This window comes from Macrobrachium nipponense, chromosome 39 (genome assembly GCF_015104395.2).
Source record: "Macrobrachium nipponense isolate FS-2020 chromosome 39, ASM1510439v2, whole genome shotgun sequence".
Classification (NCBI taxonomy): Eukaryota; Metazoa; Arthropoda; class Malacostraca; order Decapoda; family Palaemonidae; genus Macrobrachium; species Macrobrachium nipponense.
In genome coordinates, this window is record NC_061099.1 from 10848762 (window position 1) to 10859187 (window position 10426).

The 10426-nt window shown below is 34.0% G+C and overlaps 1 long non-coding RNA gene across 1 annotated transcript in view; it reads right to left on the reverse strand.

Annotated features, from left to right (window-relative positions):
* Nucleotides 1-1334: 1334 nt before the first annotated feature.
* LOC135210118 (uncharacterized) overlaps nt 1335-10426 on the reverse strand; it is a 59425-nt gene continuing 50333 nt past the window's right edge. Inside the window, exon 3 of the long non-coding RNA XR_010313461.1 lies at nt 1335-4475. This is a non-coding gene — a long non-coding RNA (uncharacterized LOC135210118). The remainder of the gene's footprint in view (nt 4476-10426) is intronic.

Here is a 10426-nt window from a genome sequence, read left to right on the forward strand (position 1 = left end):
CGTGGATTCGAACGAGTGTGAATTCGTGGATTCGAAGGGAGTGAGTTCGTGGATTCGAACGAGTGTGATAGAGGTAGCGAGGTTGATCTTGGCATGAGTGTGGCTGAGAGACCTAACTCTATCGTTGACAGTGATAGCCAAACGGAAGGTGTAGCTGTCGAGAGTAACGTAGTAAATGTACCAGTATCTAGTTCTAGTTATGGTGATGAATTAGGCTCTAACATATTAGATAAGGATGAGCTAGTCAAGTTGCAGAGAGAGGATGAGACACTAACCCGAATTTTTGAATGTGAGCTGGATGATAATCTCGATGATGTGTGTAAGGAAACTTTTTGTTTAAAGGACGAAGTTTTGTGTCGTTATGTTCGACCAAAGTCAGGTGGTAAAGGGGAAGTCACAGAACAATTAATAGTTCCTAGGAAGCTTCGGGAGCTAGTTTTGAAGTTAGCACATGATGAGCAAGGACATTTGGGAGTAAATAAAACTTTCAAGTGTATTAGTAGGGCATATGTTTGGCCTAAAATGAAAAATGATGTAAAGAGGTATGTTTGAAGCTGTCATGAATGCCAAATTGCCGGGAAACCAAATCAAGTAATCCCCAGAACTCCCTTGTGTAATATTCCTTCGGTAGGCGAACCTTTTGAGAATGTAGTTATCGATATGGTTGGACCTTTGCCTAGAAGTAAGGGAGGGAATATATATCTGTTGACAATCATTGATAGACTAACTCGCTATCCCGAGGCGGTACCCGTAAGAAGCGGCAACACGAGGACTGTAGTTAAACGATTCTTGAATTATTTTTCTAAGTTTGGTCTGCCTCGTACTATACAGAGTGATAATGGTCGTAATTTTGTATCCAAATATTTCAAGGATAGAATGTAAGAGTTAGGCATCAAACTCGTAACTTCCACACCTTATCATCCCGAATCACAAGGCATTGTGGAGAGATTTCATCAAACGTTAAAGAGTTGTTTACAGAAATTGTGTAAGAACTTCGAACACGACTGGGAAGAAAAGTTACCATTCGTTCTGTTAGCTTTAAGGTTAGCACCGAATGACACTACCGGATTTAGTCCATTTGAGCTTGTTTTCGGTCACACCGCTAAAGGTCCTTTGGAAATGTTAAAATGTAACTTAATGAATAAAGAAGGTAGTGAGGACTACATCACTAATCTAGAGCATTATAAAAACAGTTTAAGGGATGCTTGGCAACTAGCGAAGGAGACCGAGAGGAAGAGTTAAGGGGAAACTAAACGAAAGCATGATCTTAGAGGGAAAGAGAGACATCTCTGTGTAAGGAGATAAATGAAATTTTTAGTATTATCCTAGAAAGAAGGTCCCTCTTTATCGTATAAGTTCGAAGGTCCTTTTTCGATTTTAGAGAAGAGGGGGAATCTGAATTGTTTAATAGATATGGGTAAACGTAGAGCAAAGTGGCTGCATGTAAATTTGCTCAAGAAATATAACGAACGCCCCGTGCCTGTAGTGACGGTGTCCCAGAAAGAGATTAGCTTTGAGAAAAACTCTTAGGTGCTTATGAATTTCGAAGTTTTTAATCAGGGTTTAGAAGAGAAAAAGGTGAGGGAAGTACGTAATGTTTTAGTGAATTATCCTGAAACTATTAGTGACAAACTAGGTCTAAACAATGTTTTAGAACATGATATTGAGTTGCAGAACACGAAACCCATTAGGCAAAGTCCATATCGTCTCAACCCAGAAAGGGCAGAATCTGTGAGGAAGGAAATTAGTTACATGCTAGATAATGATTAGATAGTACCTAGCGAGAGTGAATGGAGTTCCCCGGTAGTTCTGGTGAAAAAGGAAGATGGATCAGATAGATTGTGCATTGATTTCCGGAAGGTGAACAGTGTAACGAAGCAAAGTAATTTTCCCTTACCCAGGATTGACGATTGCTTAGATAGAATTGGAAATTCCAAGTTCATCTCAAAGCTTGCTTTGGCTAAAGGTTATTGGCAAGTACCTTTAAGTGAACGAGCCCGAAAAATTTCCGCCTTTAAACGCCATTTGGTAGTTTCGAGCACAAAGTTATGGCTTTTGGCTTGAAGAACGCAGCCAGTACCTTCCAAAGGTTAATGCATAAAGTATTTAAGTGGCATCAACAACTGTGTCGTGTACTTAGATGATCTTGTGATATTTTCAGAAACTTGGGAGGATCATGTAAGGATTTTGGCGAGTCTTGAGGGCCCTTACCAAAGCGAATCTCGTTCTTAATCTAAAGAAGTACGAATTTGGGAAAGCCTCTATAACTTATCTAGGACATAAGTTAGGTCTTGGTAAAATCTGTCCAAAGGATCGGAACATAGAAGCTATTGTGAATTTCCCAATCCCAACAACTAAAAAACAGGCCATGAGATTTCTTGGAATGGTTTCGTATTTCCGTAGATTCGTACCAAATTTCTCGGAAATAAGCGCTCCCATAACTAATCTGTTTAAGAAAGGACGCAGTAAAAGGCTAATCTGTTTAAGAAAGGAAGCAGTAAAAGGCTATAATGATTCACGAGCCAGTTTTATTATTACCCGATTTTGGTAAGGAATTTAATTTAGCGATGATGCCAGTGATATTGGCGTAGGAGGGGTTTTGTTACAATAAGTGAATGGAATGAAACTCCCAGTTGCCTATTATTCAAAGAAACTGAAAAAGCGCAACAGAACTATTCCACTATTGAAAAGGAATTGTTTGGTTTAGTTACAGCCTTGCAACACTTTGAGATTTACGCACGTAGCGGTTCTGTTTCAATTGTGTATACTGATCATAATCCGTTATTTTATTTGGAGAGGTTTAGGAACAAGAATAAACGTCTAATGTGTTGGAGTTTAGAATTACAAGACTATAACCTGAAGATAGTTCATATAAGGGGAAAGGATAATGTATTAGCTGATATCCTCTCTAGAGATTTCTCAGAATGAGTAGCCTAATAACCATTTTCTGTTATCGCACGAGTGAGTGTGTGAGTGGAGAAGCATGTGTGTTTGACTGGATTAAAGCTTTATGCAGAATTGTTCCCTGCTGTTTAATTCTTGTTTCTCTTTAGAAAAAAATAAAATCAGTTGATTTCATTTTTTTTCTCTTTTGGGGGGCGTGTGATGGTAATTGCTTCATAGCAAAGAAGGATAAAGGAAAGGAAAATGCATTTTCGAGAAGTTCGGCAGCAAGGAGGCTTTCGTGCCCTTGTTGGAGGCGCCTGTTTTCGCGGTTGTTCTGGAATCGTCGGGCATGTTGTGGAGCGCAACACGCGCCTAAGTGTCGGGAGAAATGCAGCGAAATATGATGCAATACCTCGTCTAGATTCATCTAAGAAGTTCTGGAAATCTCGTGAGTCTGTGACATTTGCCTTGGGCTCCGCCCCCTGAGTGCCATATAAATATGATGGTCGTAGCAGGAGAAAGCAGAGATCGTAAAAGAGAGACTCCAGTTAGTCACAGAGAGATATCCTCAGTAAGAGCCACAGATCAGATTATCAGTGAGAGATCAGCGGCAGCAGAGATCATCCGTGAGAGATAAGAGAGAAAAGGACAGACGATGGATCAGAGAAAAAGTTGCTCGAGAGTTGGTTGGATACTTGTCTAGTCGTCTTCAGGAGTGCACGACCGTGTTATCTTGACGTTGAGCAGACTTCAGAGAAGAAAAGGTCCTGCTAGAGGTTTTGGGGAGTTCCTGCCTTACAAGTAGACTAGTTTCTGCAATACGGAGTCAAGAAGACGTCTGCAATCACCGTTTTCCTTTTGAGAAGCCATTGCTTCGAATTGCCAAATTGACTAGCAAGTATTTGAATTGCCTCACTGTTCCCCCAGTTCATGCAGTGTAAGATTCTATCTTTTTATGTAAATAGGAGATACCATTCTGCATTTACCTATGTTAGTAAGCTTGTAAATAAACCTTTGTTGTGTTAGTGTTTCTTTCTATATTCGTATCCCCAGTTTCAACTGTTGGTGTTGAAATATTTTTTTTTTTATTTATTTCATATCAAACCTGAAGCGGACCTCTCTCAGAGGCCGTAACACCATTGACATATTGAGGAAACGGTATAAAGCTTGGCAAGCAAATTTGACAGGATATTCAATAAAGTATAAGGAAGGGTCTTTGAGCCTATCAGCAACGAAACTGTGAGGGCACAGACTGTATCGTTCCTAGGAGAGAGAGAGAGAGAGAGAGTACCTGACTGACATCCTTGACATCCTAACACTTTTCACAAATTCTGGGCCACCTTCTAGCTTACGTGAAGAAAGCAGCTGTGAGCCTTTTGCTTAGGATTAAAAGTGAAATCCTTTACCTTCATCAAACACTCCCTCGTCTGTGGGTGAGAACCAAAGCTCGACGGAATCAAAGAAAAACTTGGAGGCTGCGCAAGTCAAGGTGAAACGGTCCGTCTCCTTAACGGTGCAGTAGGAAGTTCTTGATAGGTCCTCCATTGCACAGGTGCCGTTGTACATGATGGACACGGGCTCTTCAAACTCTGGGGAAAGACGTTATTTTTGAAAATAATAATGAACATGAAAATATACAAAATGTGCTCCTTAAATTTATTTGTATTTTAATCGATGAGAGAGAGCAGGAGTAAGAGATAAGTGAGATATTAGTATGGAATGGCTGCATTGTTTGATAGGCGTCTCTTCAATTGTAATAAATAAGATATTGAATATATCTTAAGATTTGTTGTAAACGTAGAACCCTTTCCTGTTGAACATAACTATATATACCAGACATCTAATATATATATATATATATATATATATATATATATATATATATATATATATATATATATACTAAGTAGATGAAGGCAGGCAGGGACACACATTTTGACATTTTGACATTTATTCCGACGTTTCGCAATACATTATTGCATCCTCAAAGAATTCTACAATAGATGTAAATAAAATGATTTTTAAAACTTTTTTTTAAAAATTATAAAATTAAAAATAGTTATCTATAAGTCAATTTAAAAGACCATATTTAAAACACAATAGGTTAAGTTAAAACACAAGTTACAAAAAAAATGGAATTGAACATTAATCTACAAGGATTTACTAAAAAATATATAATAATAATAATAATAATAATAATAATAATAATAATAATAATAATAATAATAATAATAATAATAATAATAATAATAATAATAATAATAATAATAATAATAATAATAATAGTAATAATAATAATAAATAACTAAAGGAGAGGAGCTAACCTGCCAGAGCAAAGTCAAGAGTAAAACTGAAGGCAGAAACGAAAAGTAAACAATAAGAGGCTTTAAGAACAACAACAAAGTCAAGGTAAAAAAAGTTAAACACTGAGGACTGGGTATTTAAAACCGGAACAAGTTGTTTAATTTTCAACGTCTCTAAAATAGATAGCTCTTTATGGTTGTTGACCTGTCCAATTATAGAGAAATCTTTGTATTGGATGTTAGTTTTACATTGCAAAGAATGATTTCTTATGTTGGATGCATCTGGGTTGGATAGGCGACATCCAGTTCTATGACTAACCCCCCTATGAGAATCGACTCGTACCCTAAGAAGACGCTTCGTGCATCCCACATAATTTCCCTCTTGGCCCAACATTCGCTAATATTTTCATGTGTTTCCTGGAGGAATCCATGCTTGATGATTGCCCATTATCTTTCCGCCCCCTGTTTTATGCTCGATACGTGGACGACACTTTTGCCCTTTTCAGGCGTGAGTTTCACTCTGCGTCTTTCCTTGAATTTGCTAACTCACGTCACCCTAACATCACGTTTACTATCGAAAGGAGCAGGAGTGTCGTTTACCATTTTTAGACGTTTCGGTATCTAGGGATAGATAGTAACTGTTTTAAAACCACCATTTTTAGGAAGAAAACCTTTAACAGATCTGGGCTCCAATTTTTATAGTTTTTGTTTTTATAACTTTAAGTTACATTCTGTTTATACACTTATTCATCGGGCACTATTACTCACTTCAGACTGGCAACTTTTCCATAACGAAATTACCTTCCTTTACAAATATTTTAACTATAACTGTTTCCCTACCAAGATCATTAACAAGATCATACAGAAATTACTCAGCAAAAAGTTCTCTAACAGACCTTTGTATTTTAACGTTCCAAAGAAAAAATTCTACGCATCCTTTCAGTACATAAAATCTGACAACTTCCGTACAGGCTTCACTAAAATAATCAATGAACATTTTAATGCCCTTGACGTAAATTTGATTTCGAAAAACCCCCTTACAATTAGCTCCCTTTTCAGAGTAAAAGACCGACTCTGCCCTTTGATGACGTCTAATGTGGTATATAAGTATACTTGTCCCAGATGTGATATGGGAAATTATGTGGGATGCACGAAGCGTCTTCTTAGGTTACGAGTCGATTCTCATAGGGGGGTTAGTCACAGAACTGGATGTCGCCTATCCAACCCAGATGCATCCAACATAAGAAATCATTCTTTGCAATATAAAACTAGCTTCCAATACAAAGATTTCTCTATAATTGGACAGGTCTACAACCATAAAGAGCTATTTATTTTAGACGCTGAAAATTAAACAACTTGTTTCGGTTTTAAATACCCAGTCCTCAGCTGTTCAACTTTTTTTACCTTGACTTTGTTGTTGTTCTTAAAGCCTCTTATTGTTTACTTTTCGTTTCTGCCTTCAGTTTTACTCTTGACTTTGCTCTGGCAGGTTAGCTCCTCTCCTTTAGTTATTTATTATTATTATTATTATTATTATTATTATTATTATTATTATTATTATTATTATATATTTTTTAATAAATCCTTGTAGATTAATGTTCAATTCCATGTTTTATTTTTTTGTATCTTGTGTTTCAACTTAACCTAATGTGTTTTAAATATGGTCTTTTAAATTGACTTATAGATAACTATTTTTAATTTTATAATTTTTAAAAAAAGTTTTAAAAATTATTTTATTTACATCTATTGTAGAATTCCTTGAGGATGCAATAATGTATTGCGAAACGTCGGAATAAATGTCAAAATGTCAAATTCCTGTGTGCTCCTGCCTGCCTTCATCTACTTAGTGTGACTGTGCCGAGTGACCTCCTGCTGATTTTTTGGTTCTATATATATATTATATATATATATATATATATATATATATATATATGTTTTCTTTTTTATATATATATATATATGGTATATATGTGTGTGTGTGTGTGTGTGTTTGTGTGGCATGTGTATGCTTGTATGTACATATGGATGACAGTTTGTAACAATGTTTAGTAAACTTTTTTTATGCTCTTGAATATAAAACCACAAATAACCCACTGTGTCGGTCATTCTACCATGGGGCACTATACAAGATACCCAAGTCCCAATCCCAAAAGGGCGTTGGTTAGAATCTTGTTTGTCCCAAGTTATAATGAATTCTGTCCAAAGGTATAATGAATTCAAAGCGAATGTGTTGCATAGCCTAATCGAATAAATAATTATATATGAGTATATATATATATATATATATATATATATATAATATATATATATATATATATATATATATAATCTATATATATATATATATAATACACATTTATATATAAAAAGATATAAGCCACGAAGGAAAAATAAACAAAAGAGTTTCCGCAAGATCTTTCAACGTTCAACGTCCTCTACTTAGCAGATAAACTTACTTACAAGAGGAATTGACAGTACAGGAAATCTCATATAACTGACAGATAGGGATAATAAGGAGATTAGTACCTAGAATCCGGCACACCTGGAGAAAGAGTAACCTTTCCAAACAAGATTAAGTCAATCTGCTCAGACACAAGGGCAAGACAATTAAAGGATAATTTCATATAAGCTTTCGAAATATATCACTAAGATCTTGTCCCCGTTACTTGGAACCATCTCTGATTCTCATATATATAATTCTCTAGATTTAGTTGATAAACAAAATTCTCTTTGCCCCACTGATAGATTCGTTAGTTTTGATGTATGTTCTCTTTTTACTAAAGTCCCTATAGACTCTATTTTAAAATTCTTAGTAATGAACTAACTCAGGATGAATTACCTCTACCTATAAGTCACATTATTTCACTCACTAGTTTGTGCATTTATGATTGTAAGTTTATATTTAATGGTGAATTTTATCAACAAATATTTGGCATGGCAATGGGAAACCCTTTATCACCACTCCTCTCAAACTTGTACATGGGATTCTTTGAAAAACGCTACTTACCTAATATCATTTATATTCCTGTAAAGGGATATAGATATGTTGATATTTTAGATGTTCTGCCTGCTGGTATTGATGAAAAAGATTTACTCTCTAAATTAAATAACCAGGTACCATCGATTAAGTTTACTCTAGAATTGGAAAAAGACAATTGCCTCCCTTCTTAGATGTTTTCATACATAGAGAACCATTTCAATGTAAATTCAGCATTTATAGGAAACTAATCAACAAATTAACTTATGTTCATTTCTATTCAGGCCACCATCTTAACATCAAAATATAAATTTTTTCTTCTATGTTTTTACGACCATTGTGCATTGTCAGTCCCCAATATTTGGATCAAGAAATTGAATACATAAGAAAAATAGGGAAAGATTTATGTTATCCTTCACATATATTAGATATTTGTTATAATAAAGCTATAGTGTAAGTAACACGGAGAAAGAAAATTCTAAGAAAATTCTTAGTTTACCTTATTTCAACGGATTTGAAACCATTAAATCATTGTTAAAAGCCTTTAAGGTCAACCTTGTTTATACCTATAATAACACACTAAAAGGAATCTTAATAAAAAATGGCCCCAGGGAAAGCAACAACATAATATATAAAATTCCATTTATGGACTGCCCCTCCTTTTATCTCGGACAGTTGAGCAAGGGCTTAGAAGTAAGATTAAGCCAACATAAATATTCCGTAAAAACTGGGCAAACATCTAATGCAATATTCATTCATTTAAGTGAAAACAACCATCAAATAAATTGGATTGGTAGTTCAGTAATTGCAAGGTCAAAAGATGTCTTATCACAAAATCTTTTAGAATCGGCTATAATACAACTTACTTCACATTGTAATTTTAATATCAGTCGTGGCCAATTTCATTTAGACCCTTGCATTTGTAACATGTTTAAGAATGACCTCAAAGATATAATTACAGTCTTAAATACAAATTAGTTGCCTTAGAGATATTTTCGTTGTATATATATGTTTAATATGTATTGTGAAAATGTATTGTGATTAAGTTTTTGATTACCAAAGTTCTGAATAGCTGTCACCCTATATTATCCTTTAATTGCCTTGCCCTTGTGTCTGAGCAGACTGACTTAATCTTTTTGTTTTTTAAATTGTACCCATGTTTATGCTTGTTTGGAAAGGTTACTCTTTTTCCAGGTGTGCCGGATTCTAGGAATCTACTTATAATCCCTATCTGTCAGTTATACGAGCTTTCCTGTACTGTCAATTCCTCATGTAAGTCAGTTTATCTGCTAAGAAAAGGACATTGAACATCGAAAGATCTTGCGGAAATTCCGTTGTTTATTTTTCCTTCGTGGCTTATACCTTTATTTATGGATTTATCACGTTCAAAACTTTCGTGATTCAGCTATACATATATATATATATATATATATATATATATATATATATATATATATATATATATATATATATATATATATATATATATAGTTATATGAGCTTTCCTGTATTATCAATTCCTCATGTAAGTCAGTTTATCTGCTAAGAAAAGGACGTTGAACATCGAAGATCTTGCGGAAATTCCGTTGTTTATTTTTCCTTTGTGGCTTATATCTTTATTTATGGATTTATCACTTTCCAAAACTTCGTGATTCAGCTATACATATGTATATATATCTATATATATATATATATATATATATATAATATACTATATATATTATATATATATATATATACATATATATATATATATATATAATATAGATATATATATATATATATATATATATATATACATACATACATACATATATCTATATATATATTATATATATATATATAATATATTTATATATTATATTATATATATTTATATATATATATATATATATATAGATATATATATATCATAATATATATATATATATATATATATATATATAATATATATATATTTATATTAATATATATATATATAATTTATTATATATATATATACATATATATATATATATAAGAGAGAGAAGAGAAGAGAGAAGAGGCGACGAGAGAGAGATCAGAGAGACGAGAGAGAGAGAGAAGATTGAGTTGTGAGTGATAGGTGAGAATTCGTTGTTGGCTAATACTGTGGGAATAGACTAGGAAGAAATCCTTATGACATTTTTTTCTTTAGCACTAAAAGCAATCCATCATGTCAAAAAAGGTGAATGATAAGATCGGGGAGTGGGGTGGAAGAAGAGCAACAAACCTGAAACCA